Consider the following 13154-nt stretch of genomic DNA (forward strand, 5'->3'; position numbering starts at 1 on the left):
AGCAATCTGAAATACATAATAGCTTAGCTTCAAGCTTTGTTTGCCCTATTTAATTCATTTTTTTCCTTCAGTAACCAGTGGATAGATGCAATATTTCTGCAGTCTACTTTGGAAATGAAGAACATACTGAAATATTTGAGTAAAGTGAGGCTATTTCGTTTGTGTGAGCTTTGTGGTGCCCTCGAAGGATAGTTGGTTTGGATTGCTTAGGCTGAGAGCAGAACCAGACCTCCCTCCTAAACCTCTGGTGTTTACTTACTGAGTATAAAGATTTTGCTATCTGAATTTTGACACTATTGCAGTGTATCCACCTATGCTTTCTGGGTTGTCATTCTGAAACCACATAAAAGCAGATTTCCATTTGGAACATTTTATGACAAATTTCCTCTCCTCTCACCGCTCTTAATTGTTCCGGTTAGAAAGCAATTATTGCAACACAGGTCATGCAAACACACCAGTTTGTTGGTGTAAGTATTTGGGAGAGGGAAGGGGAGAAGGTGTATCTTAAAATAATAGAAAATATTTTCTAAACACCAATGAGTTCATTGTAAAAAGAAAACTGTAACAGTAACAAAGTGATTGCTGAATCCGCAATTCAAAGAACAGTACGCCAACCAAATTTTAGAATTATCATCAGTTTCTCTGGCTTATTATGCTGTGAGAGCTGTGGTACAAAACGCATCTAGAACAGTTGTGCTCTCATCACACCCCAGGAGAAAAGGCAGGTATACCATCAAACAGCGGTGGAAAAGGGCACAAAAAAAAAAAGGTGCCAATAGATTGAGATTCACAGACTAAAATCTCCAGTACGTTACTCCCTCATAAATTGTACTTAGTAAATCTGTTCCAGTGTTTTCAAAATTCTAAAGCCAGTTCTACCAAGTCATCTGAATTTTATACTGCTTTAATATTCAAACTTTTATGTGCATCTCACAGCACACTGGGACCAATTTATTTTATAGGCAAGATAAAACCCAGCAATATTTGGGTGACGTTATCCAAAGATCATTCTTCTAAATGAATGTAAGTACATTTTCTCCTTTTTGTTTCACATGATGGCTGCATTTAAATAGGCTAAATGTATAATTCAGAAAAGAATGGCTGAGTCCTGCTCACCTGGGGGTCATATCCACATCCATCCAATATTTAAAAGCACACAAAAGCAAAGAAATTAAATATATAAGAGGAGGGAAGGAAGTCTTTCTTCCAACAGAATATTTGCCTGGTAACCAGATATGAGAGAGAGCCTTCCCCCCCCCCCCCCCCCAATCATACTTAGTTGTTCTCCAAGAGTCTTTGAATATACTTCTGTTTTAAATTTTAACACCTGAAGAAGTTACAAAGATGCCGCTGCTCTCTGCCTGAGCAGCAGCCATAAGCACTGGAAAGAAAAGCATCACAGAAATATGGCTGAAGGTCTCTAAAGTCAACGCCGTGTGTGCACGGTGTAGTTTAGATCATTTGTAAACAAGGCTAAATGAATTTGGCGCGAAAACATGAAGAAACAGCAACGACGAAACATAGTGGAAATTCATCCATCGTGTGGGTTAGACCATGCGTAGGATGTAGTTACATTTTTCCCTGGCAGCCAGGAGCGCTATACATTGAGGCCGCGTGGTACCTGCTGTGACTAAACGGGAGTAACCAAACCCAGGAAATGGGAAGCCAGCGTCTCGCAAAAGTTCAGTGAGATCAGGGCAATTTTTTTGTGTGTAGCACCCATTCGGCTCACGAGGAAGACATACTTCTCATTAAAAGAATAATGCATTCCCAGCTAAGCCAGACATTGGCAAGTGATAAGAAATCTCACAACGGCTGGGAGGAAGAGAATGGGGAAGATGATAGGATGGATCTTCACCTGTCTTTTTCCTGCTCATTACAATGTCACTGTAACATCGTTTTCTTTGCTGCAGTTATTTACAGTTATTGGAAGTAAAAATCTTTATTGTACTGAGTGTGCTGAGAAATGGAGACTTACAAAATGGCAGCATAAAATTGACCCGGCGGTGCCATGCTGCCAAAACTGAACCAAAAAGTGAGATTTTAGAGGTGTTTCTTTTGAGAAGAACTCCAAATCTTGAAGTCTATCAGATGAGAATTGTTGGATTATAAAGCTGAAAAACAGAAACTAATTATCTTCAGAGGGACAGTTGTCAATGAAGTGGGAGGAGACATTATGATTATGAAAAGCAAATCCTTCATTTGATCCCTCTCCATCCATACTGCTTCCCAAGCAGATAACCTAAGCTGTATCCAGCTAGAATCGCTAACATTCCAAACAGTGAGTCAAATATAAAAGTCCCAATTAGCATATGAAAAAAAATCTGTATTTTTGTATTGTTACGTATGATCGGAGTCTGAACACGAGCACGCTGCAGCCGTTAAACGGGGGCGGTGTCACTGGTCTGGAGCCGCAGGAAGCCACCTGCGAAACGTCCTGCGCAGGGAGGGGCCCTCCCTTCTGCAGCAGGGATCCGGTTTTAGTACGGTCTTTAAAGATCAAGCCATACAAACAGAACAATACCTCACATTTCTCTCCTGATGACTGCAAGATATTTTTCCCATATTTGTCAATTGCACACGCAGGTTCTGGGCATTTCTTCAGTATCTCAAATCAAAAACTAAAATGATTCCATGTAAAACACACATACCAGGGCAGGCAGCGCGCTCAGGATGAGCCCACACAACGCAGGCTTTGCAGCATGCACTGCGTCATCAAAAACAAAGGAGACCTTAATTCCAAAGAACAGGATTCTCTTTAACGTTATTATCTCCAGCTACATTATACATTTCAGAAACAATAACAAGGGAATCTCAGTTTGACTGCTGAGACTAGTATGAGAACAGAAGGCATTTTCTGTCCTCCCTACCCTGAAAAAGCCTGGCCCAGTCCACCTGTTCCAATCTCAGAGCAAAAAGGCAATTCTCTACAACAGAAAAACTGATTTTTGCAAAGACGACTGTCATACTGATCACCGTGCCAATAATTTCTAAAACGCTAACAGGCAGAAAACAATCTTAGTAACAAAATCATCTGTAGTTAGGATCATCTCTCTCCTTCCCGAAACCGAGGCATGGGAAGTATGCCTGAATTCACAGCTAATGGGAAATCTTTTTGATCTTCAGAGACACAGAGCTGCCAGCCAAGAGCAGTCAGCATAGGAGCATCTTTTGCAGAAGTACTTATCCTAAATTCACCACTATAATAAATATAAAGTGTCCTAGGTCTAGAGCATTGCAGTATTTCAGTGATGAAGAATTATTAGCATGTTTGATATACCAAAAGAGACAACGTTACTTATATCTACAGAAGCTGCTTACCCAGCATTAGATGTGTCAGGGCGTAGTACAACTGCAGGAATTCATCAGGAGGACACCTGAGATTCCTCTCTATTAAAAATGATGAATCTAGTATAGACAGTAGTCTTCATAGCAAAAAGATGGGGGATAAAAGTTCACAGGGAAGCTGTGCAAATTCATGACAAGAAAAATGCATTCATGGTTACTGAATGCACAGAAGCCTGTCTCCAGAAGTCTCTGTGTGTGTTGAAAAATGTCTGGAAGACAGGACATGATTAGTAGGAAATATGCAGGTTTCTCCCCTTGTATCCTTTTCTAAACATCCATTAGCCACTGTTTTGATTTTTTAGAGTCAGAACTGCTTTATTGATTGCAGCCAGCAGCTACAGTTCAATAGTGGTCCCAAACACCAAGGTAGTTTTTTCCCAACAAAGACAATTTCTGAAGTCACGTGCAATGAGATGAAGATACGCTATTATTAAGACATCCTGGGCTGAGGTAATTTTTGTTCCAGGTACGCTGCAGGTACAAATAGCTCATAAATGCAGCTTGTTCCAAAAACCATCCCTGCTGGGTCTACTCAGAAGAACATCCCTTATGCCACCCTCGAGGTGCTGGAAAGCTGTTATGGTCCTGCAGAAGCTCCTTATCTCCCCCCATTTGCCTGGGTGAAACTGTACTTAGTCCTTCGGAGAATCTGGTGAAGAGGCAGGCAGGTCTCGCGACATTGTGCGTCTGATCCCTTCGCCTTACACAAAACCAACCTTGGAGACAGGATAGCGAGCTGGAGTCTAATCCAGTACGATCACTCCTGTGTAAGTGGGTCAGCAAGGAAGCTTCAGACCACGGCAATGTCTTCCAGCCCCAGCTGCCCTTCTCACTGCAAGCAAATTTGACAAGTACTGCCTTTAGCAGGTAACAGGAGATGGAGGGTTTGGTTCCGAGAGCTTGTGTGTTTGCTCTAGAGAGGTAAAATAAGTTTTGTTTAAAAAATACAACTATTTCACTATTTCAGTGGCTTGGAAAGAGTTCAGGGAAGTGCTTAAAAAATTAGAGGGCATCTGATTACTCAACCTGGGATGTCAGATTGCAAGGACATCCAGACTAGCTCATTCATAAATGCCTTATTTTAAAATACTATAAAGTTTGGCAAAAAGAATCAAAACCAAAGTAATTTTATTTTTCTGCTAAAATCACTTGCTGAGTCCAATATTTTCCAAGAACTAGGAGTATATAATATAAAATAATTTGTTTTGTTGCAAAATCACCTCCTTGTAGTTCAAAAAAAGCTTTCCACTCTTCCATATGCTCTTGAAACAGAAGTTCACACATCAAATTTCTGAAGAGCAAGTCAAACCATTTTTCCCTGCTAACAACCAACTTCAGTGTTCCGCTTCCCCCCTGCAAAACCAGACCCGTTACCAAGCCCAGGGCAGTGCTGCTGTGCTCTAAGTGGCTCATTTGTGCAGGTAAAGATATTAACAGACAGGACAAAACCCCCTAACCTTCACTGGTTTACTTCAGAGAACTTTATTTTACTGGCGACAGTCTTTCTGATCATTTAATTGGTCTCCAGTCATCTTTTCAGAAGCCTGTTCAGCTCAGTGATCTCTTCAGGGCAGCCTGTATCATTTCAGCAGTTACAGAAGAACTAAACGCAGATGCAACAGCCTCTATTCCTACTCAATATTTCACTGTTTGCACAGTAGTAAAAGTCAAATTGTGCACACACATGCAGTTAATCATCTACCATAGCAAGTACCGCGTCATACAGCGAAGTCCTTTATGTTCACACATGGTCTATATTCCTTGTTCCCAAACATGTAACTTTGCATTTGACTAATCCGAAGCATTCATTTACGCTTGATTTATGTAGAGATCCAGATTTGTGTTAAAATCCATCCTTCGCTTTTCTGTCTAAAAACCCCCAAACCTCCTAACGCCTGATGCTATGTTTCTCCCAGCCCAGTAAGAGCAATGTTTTAGGACATGGCAAACAGTCCGCACCAACTCGATCAAGTTCCCTCTCAGAATTGCATTGAGACCTACCCGTTTGTCATTTTTTAATCCTTTTAACAAATGCCACAGCAAATTTGTATCATACCAGTTTAAGTTGTCATACAGCATTAAGTCAAACACCTTACAAAAGTCTAGGGTATGTTGCATCCACAAGCAAGCTGGTCAACTCAAAATGAGATCAAAATAACTTGGTAAGTCTTCCATAAATTGCTGGAAACTGGTATTAACTGCATTTCTGTCAGATCCCAGAAGAGCTCTGCATTTATTTTCTCTGGGATCACCGTCAGAGCACTACGTTCTAAAAGGGCAAATGGAACAGACTGGTAACTTTGTCCCCTGATTTCACATAGTCCCAAGACGTGTCAAGTGGTAGTCCAAGGAGCTTTTGGACAGTTAAAAAAAAAATCTCCAATGCCAACTGTAGAATACTGCTGAATCTGAAGTGTTTGGCCATGGCATTGCTACTTAAACACTCACCCAAATTTCAATGAAACAGCAGCAATAACTAAAAATACTGCCAGTGATTACATCCTCTTGTCTCCCCGTTGTCTCCTCGAGGTGTATTTGCATGCTTACACTGCTGAAGTCATTTACATCGACAAAGAAAACACATTTTTGTAGTACAATTAAAGCTTGTTACAGACAAAGTAAGCATGCTTGCACGTGGCATTTTCATGGATGCTTCAAGGCAGGCACTAACACAGCGTCGCGTGCTGAGCACAATCTGGGCCCTGATTTCCATACGCTGAGGTCGCACACCTCCCTCGTAAGAGTCACAGCTATAGCACGGGGGGTGGAAGGGGAAGCATAGCTGTTTTACTGCCAGATGAATACGTTAAATTTATTTAGTGACACTTCAGGGCAGTGCTGTTAGGATTCCTGCCCTGATAGCAATAAAAGCCTTATTGTGAGGAACTAATAGAATGATTGCATTAGGGTGAAAGAATTGTGCAGGCACCATAAATACACAGAGTACCAGAAACATCCACAAAATTAACTAAATCCTGGCCCCATACTTCAGACAATTAACACGGTTTCAGGGTTTGTATGCATATTTTGAGGAAACCATTTTCTTCATACAGAAACCCATTCTCTCCACTGTAAGTTGAAAGAAAACCCTGTGTGCTCTGAATCTACAATATTTTCATTGTAGCAATCCATTAGCTCCCTGATTCACGTCATTATACTAATGAACCTCACAGGGATTCCAATTTATAAGGTGTTCCATGTACAGAGCTAACAGTCGGGCTTTCAGAGACCCATGTCCCATGGCTGACTGCCTTTAGCATCTAGGGAAGGTGTTGGGTCCACTTAATGCTTTTTCCACAGCAAAAAATAAAAAATAAGCAATAACAATAGAGGTGGCAACTGTCAACTATGGGCTAGTTTCAGTGCTTCCTAAGCAAAAGAAGTCCGAGAGGAAGATTCAGTGCAGATAATAACTTTTGAGGCGAGTCAGACCAAACCAAGCAGGCCACAAAATACAACTGTAACAGCATCTTACCAGTTCCGCCATGCTAATGCAAAAAAATGAACAAAAGCTCCTGTATAGTAGGCTCAGGCAACAGTCACTGAGTACAGGCTTTTCTAACTGCCCCCTGCTCACCCAGCTCAGAGCTGTCGCGGGTGCTTTGCTCCCCACTGTCGAGGCTTCCGTTAAGCATAAAGACACTTCAATAGGGAAGCAAAAGAGGGAAGAAAATAGATGGAAAATGACATGACCTGTTTTGTGATAAGACACAGGCAATCACTTGAGCAACAATAAGAAGAGAAAGTGCTAGGACTATGTGGAAGAGAAATCCCATCTCCGTGCTGGTAGCACTCACTACTGTAGTTTTCAGATGGTTCTTGCTGTAACAGGGTAATCCTCTCTAAGTTTCCTCACACTATATAGATATATACATATGTATGTATGTATATGTGTACACACATACCCCAAGAGAGAGAAAGGACTTGGAGAGTGAAAAGAGAATGTGGATTTTGTACGCAGTTCTGGAGGTAAAACTTCCAACAACAGAATGGTTGTAAAGATTTCATCTTCGTCTATCCTGAGCCTTGCACATATTGCCCAGTTACAGTTTCCAGAGAATTATTTTATCATCTCGGAATCTGTCCAAAAACCTAGCTGATGGAGAGCTTTGAACTTTGCAAGAGGGAAGGAGTGTGCAGCCAGGTTATAGAAATAACATGTACAGTTTGTTTTTAACACTCAGAAGAAATTCAAGCTCTCAAATCATGAAATGAGAAGATGAAAGTACAAAGTCAAAGGTCAGCAGAGATACAAAAGGAGGAAGAAGTAGTGAATTGAGGAAAAAGCCTCTCTCACAATGTAGTTTAAATATAAACACACTGTTGGTTTGTTGAAACCAAAATTTCATGCTTGACTTGAACTTAGTTTCCTTGATTTATGTTATACCTACCACATGTAGATACCCTTCGCACTGGGACACTCATGAGGCTTAACACTCGAGGCTGAGCATTGCTTGTTATTAATACAAATTTTCTTTGTTCTTTCCACCAGCTCCTACTCCAAAAAGATGGCAAGAAAAAGGTGAGACTAATTTTCAGATAGTTCTTTTGATTTTCAGTATCAGTTAATGTTTAATGGTGCCATTAAAATCGGTCCATTTAAGCGCAGACTACAAACTGTATTCTGGGAGCAAGCTCATCTTTCAAACAGCTTACTCAATATAGTAGATTGTTTCAAGTACTTTATTGGACATTAGGAGAAATTTCTTTACTGAAAGAGTGGTCAGGCCTTGGAACAGGCTGCCCAGGGAAGTGGTGGAGTCACCATCCCTGGAGGTATTTAACAGACGTGTAGATGAGGCGCTTAGGGACATGGTGTAGTGGGCATGGTGTGTTGGGTTGACGGTTGGACACGATGATCTTAGAGGTCTTTTCCAACCTGTATGATTCTATGATTAGACAATACACTTATTGTTAAGTTACATGTATCAGCTCAAGATATTCAGAGAGCCACTTAACAGTCCCTACGACAAGAGAAGATACTCTGAATTAAAAGCAAGTCTCCAGAATTTTAAAGTGATAGGTTATTCCCGCTAGCTCTCTAGGCTCCACTTCACTCACAGCAAAGTTATTTCAGATACAGCTGCAGATTTCATTTTTAACAAACAAGCTGCAAATAATTCCTCTCTCTCAAACCATGCAAGCCAGGTGGAAAAAGTGAAGATAATTAGACAGACACAATATAGAGATTTAAAGAGAATAAATCCCTTTTTCCACTTTTCAGGGGAGAGATAATGCAATTAATTTATTCTAACCAGTACATTCTTAGGCAGACATTTACATACTGGGTTTAAAACTTGCAGTTAAACTCCTCCAATAACGTTCTAGATCATACTAAAAATGATCTGAGGATCAGAAGGACTTCTCATGCAGTGGGCAGGATTTCCCGCACCCCTGGACGCCAGGCTGCTCCATCTACACTACAGGGAATGGAGGAATCTGACTCTGAACACAAGTCCAGCATTAAATGCCTCTCTGAACTTGCCCATGGCATACGAACTCACTGGTGGTTTAGTGATGCCCTTTCATGCTTTCAGCTGCCACAGACGGCTCTGGAGGGTTTACCTGCAAGTTTCTTGCAGCGTGTAGGGACACATCATCTCAGTAGCTCACAGTATCAGACACGGAACGGAGCAGAGGGAAGAAATGACGGGGTGAAGCGTATTTAGTGCTGCCTGCCTACCCGACAGACAGGTTGGGAGCATCGTCCCAGCTACAGCCAATACGAAAAACATTCTAGGGTCAGGTTAATCCAGGCGGAATCGAGCGACTGAAGAAGCATCGTGACCAATCCCCATCCCGCTCTGCAGCAGCTCTGCCCGGCGAGATGTTCCTGCCGTTGAAGGGTCACCTTAGTTCAACCGAGCAGTTGCTGAGAATCTGCACGCCTTAAAGCTATGGCACAGATAAAGCCTTTAAAAGCCCACGGTCAGGAAGAGAGGGGATAGGAGCTGTAGAAATATGAACAGACATTATGTACTCCGGTAAGAAATAGATTCTCTCCTGCTCTCACTTTTGTTGGTTTAGTTATGGGTGTCCTCCCGCTTTTTTATTTTTTTAAAGTCAACTTTATACAGAAATTTGAAACATTATAAGCACCCTTAGCATATCTGTTTAGAATACGCATATCCACGGGAGGAAAGGCGCTTTCACTGCAATTCCGATATATTCAATGCTGTTTTAAGAAACACTAAGTCAACTTAGCATCCATAACTGTAGTGTTACACTTCTGCAATTCATTAGTCCTCATGGTTCCATTTCGTAATTAAAATACTTGCAGTTTAAGACTTTACAATAAAGAATGTGCAGTCCTCAGCAGTGTTTCCACTGCTAGTCTATGGAAAACATATGCATGGAAAATATGTACAGCGCATGTATACAGCCATCTTTGGATAGCTTCAGTGAACATTCAACGCTGTCGGTGAGTTTGAGAACTAGAAAAAACCATCGACCGTTGACTGTACCTTGAGGTTTATCACAAACCCTCTGTTAAATGGAAAGCTTGAACCTTCATAGTTTTTCACATATGGTTGCCATTAACAGGTCATGATTTACAGATTATATTAAGAGCTACAGAGGTTGAGTTTTTCCAGTTCTTCTACTTTCTCCAAAAATGAATTGGTATATAAGAAATGTTTGTTTTCTCTTTAAAAAAAAAAATTAAAACTTTATACTAGAGCAGAATTTCTGCAAAGCGAAGTATCTGAGAGTAATGGAAGGTTTTGTATGGGCAGCACAAAAGCAGTAACGTATCCACACCATATGGTATACTTGGAAACAAATCTGAGCACGGTGTATGTTCAAAATAGCAGAATACAGGCCAGATCAGGAGGGAAACCTCCTTTCCATTTGGGCTGGCAACTTGAGCTTCGCTGGAAAAAGCTTTGGAATGTCAATTCCTTTGCTCACAGGAACCTGCGCTCAATTTCAGCAGCTGCTCACTGGGAACGCTGGCCGAGGACCGGATCCCTCCCAGCAAGGTCCAGCTGCTCCTGCGACTCACGCTGTTGCTTTACAACTAGGCAAGCAAGAAAACGTCCTTCCTTTCAAAGGAACAGACGGCCAAACGCACAGGCACCTCAGCGGTATCTACACGGTACCTTTCTGTCCCGTCTGGGTGATTAGATGTAGGACTGCACGCAGCCTTCACAAGGGTGCAGGCAGTTGTTTTTCCCCCTCGGGGACTGCCGAACCCATAAAAGAAGAAATGACTCAAAGCACTTGCCAGGGAATGTTGTCTTGGGCTGCTCTAGGAGAAGAGATCTTGTAACGTATGATTTTACTTCTGTATACGGTCACAGATGGGCAGCACTTAACAAAATAGATATCTGTCTAGGACCAAGAGAAAGCACAGGCTCTTGAAAGTTAACACTGTTCCCTTCAAGCACACTTCGCATCTTTATATGTTTGTATCATACGACCTAGTGGAATGAAAATATTGAAACAGGCCTTTGTCAAAACATGCCAGCAGAAGGTGGTTCAGCTGATAGTTACATACACCATCAGAGCTTTCCTACCATAAAGAAGGCCTAAAAATCTTGAACCACGCAGAACTTCACCATATGAAACGGTTGCTCGAAGCAATAAACCACTTGTCAGCGGCAGTGGATACCTCGGTAAACGTGCTGGCGCAGTAGAAGTTCTTTTGATAGCCAAGAAGTAGACTTGGTGAGGACATGATAAATGCTTTCGAGCAGGATGTCTCTCACACTGGTGTAATGTGAATACTTCTGGGATGAGGCCCAGCCCTCACTGAGTTAGAGGACAATGTGCTTCTTGAGAATTTTTGGAAAATAATTTAAATGCAAGAGTAAGGAAGGTTCAATGAATGTGCAGTTTTCAAGCCCTTGGGATACACAGAGTCAAGAACCATATAAACGACGAAACAGATATTCCTGACAGCAAGAATCTGTAGTATAAGTGGAGTTACCAAGCAAAACAAGTCACCTTTACCAAAAAAAGGCAATTTATATCATATTTTTAATTTCTAAATTGAAGAATGTTTTTCTACTACTCTCTCTGTGCAAGTGTATTTCTAGAAGTCAGCAAGATTTTAAGAAGCCCTGAAATAGTTGTATGTCCTGAGGTCAAGACGACTGCAATACTGACTATTCCATGAGAAAACACAGTAACAGCGGAGCAGTCTGAAGAAACAGCGCTGTACATCCTTAGCATCTAATGGCTGCAATCAACATTCATTGCTGTCGGTGGGTTTTCATTTCTATCAACTCACTGATCAATGAATGCAAACTGCGGACCAGCTAGCTAAGAGACAGCTCGGGGCGTCTTTCTGGCAAGAAAAGAGACTGACGATTTTTGCTGAAGCAGCATTGTATTCAAGTTCTGCCTACCCATAACCGCGTAGGGCAGGTCCACGGCTTTGCCATTATCTCACCAAAGAAGTTCAAGACTCATCATCCACCTTCTTCACGAGCATGGGTGCTCTTTGCCACCTGACAGCCACTGTGAAGATTAACATCTCAAGAGCAGTAAATTCTGGATAAAATAAGTATTCCTTGTAGAAAAGCAGACATTATAACAGGGCACAAACACAGCTTTTTTTGAGGCGTACTGACTGTATGAAGCATTCCAGGCACCTTCTTTTGTGAGAACAGGCTCCTCTTCAATTCGATATTCTAAGAGCTTCTGCAGCAGCGCAAGAAAGATCCTGCCCCTCGCCCCCCCAGAGACTTGTGCAGTGCATTGGACCTCACGAGTCTACGAAGTCTGTTTGTCTGCTGAGGTGGTGTTCGAAATACAGGAAAATACAATCGTGATCCGTCCTAAGCATAGACTGAGTTAGTCCTCCCTGTCAGCTTCAAGAGAAGGTGCTTGCATGCTGAATACTTTATAAAGAATACAAAAAGCTTTCTTTTTAAATATGGAAACCTGATCAACAGCTGTCAGGCGCATTTCTGTACAAGTCTGTACTGCTTACTAAAGCACATTAAAATAGTACCTTGTACTAGGTATATTTTTGCTTTGAAGTGTTTTTTTAAAGGAAATTTTACTTGTGCAAAGCAAATTTACGGAAGACTGTGAATAGATTATTGGCTTTTATCAGTAACTGCAAATATTTTCATGTATACTACAAATTTGAACATTAAGTGTAACTTCATATGTAAAAAAAAAATTTCTCCAAAAAAAGACCCAAATGCACACAAGATAGCTAGCAGACTACAAGTGAGGAATGATTTAATGATCATTAAGTAGGTTTTCCAGGAGATTCATTTATATCAATGCTCTAACTAAAATTCAAGTTAAACCTTCACTTGTGCTGTAAAGCTGTGGTGTTGGCTTTCAGTAACTTTTTTGACACTTTTCCTCTTCCTAACCCTGAAAACCAGCGTCTAGCCACACAGCAAAAGGGATCTGCAAAGGCAACACACCAGGACAGTTTCTCCATGCCTACAAACCAAACTCCTGTCAGAGGTTATACTCTACCAGCACCTCCAGCCAGGTGACCTCCATCCCAGTATTTTCAACCTTCATTTTTAGAAGCTGAAAGATGACAGTGAGCTGCTACTATAGCAGCTCTTCTTCCTGGAATTAAAGCCAAGGCGGGCCCATCTGTATCAGAAAAATACCAGAAGAAATGCAAAGAGAGAATGCACTTCTGTATTGACAGATGTTCATCAGGTGTTAGCCCTAGCCGCACGTCACCGTTCATGTTTCAGCCACCCGCCAAGTTCATTCTTTGTTTTACAGCATGTAAGCAATAGCAATAGAGCCACCTCCGTGGACAGCATCATTATAATCCTTCACGGCACTCTGGCCGTAACACAGCAGAGCCATCCCATTACTAC

At 41.5% G+C, this 13154-nt stretch overlaps 1 protein-coding gene and 1 long non-coding RNA gene across 3 annotated transcripts in view; one reads left to right on the forward strand and one right to left on the reverse strand.

Moving 5' to 3' along the window:
• The window catches only part of NR6A1 (nuclear receptor subfamily 6 group A member 1), an 83081-nt gene that overhangs the window by 60159 nt on the left and 9768 nt on the right, over window positions 1–13154 (reverse strand). The window lies entirely within an intron of this gene.
• LOC142091494 (uncharacterized) overlaps window positions 1–13154 on the forward strand; it is a 33980-nt gene that overhangs the window by 6214 nt on the left and 14612 nt on the right. Inside the window, exons 2-3 of one of the 2 annotated variants that reach the window (XR_012676824.1) lie at window positions 7841–7870; window positions 10260–12320. This is a non-coding gene — a long non-coding RNA (uncharacterized LOC142091494). Of the gene's footprint in view, window positions 1–7840; window positions 7871–10259; window positions 12321–13154 lie in introns of those variants that run through there. The other variant, XR_012676825.1, reaches the window with a different exon arrangement.

This window comes from Calonectris borealis, chromosome 21, assembly GCF_964195595.1.
Source record: "Calonectris borealis chromosome 21, bCalBor7.hap1.2, whole genome shotgun sequence".
In the NCBI taxonomy this organism is placed as follows: Eukaryota; Metazoa; Chordata; class Aves; order Procellariiformes; family Procellariidae; genus Calonectris; species Calonectris borealis.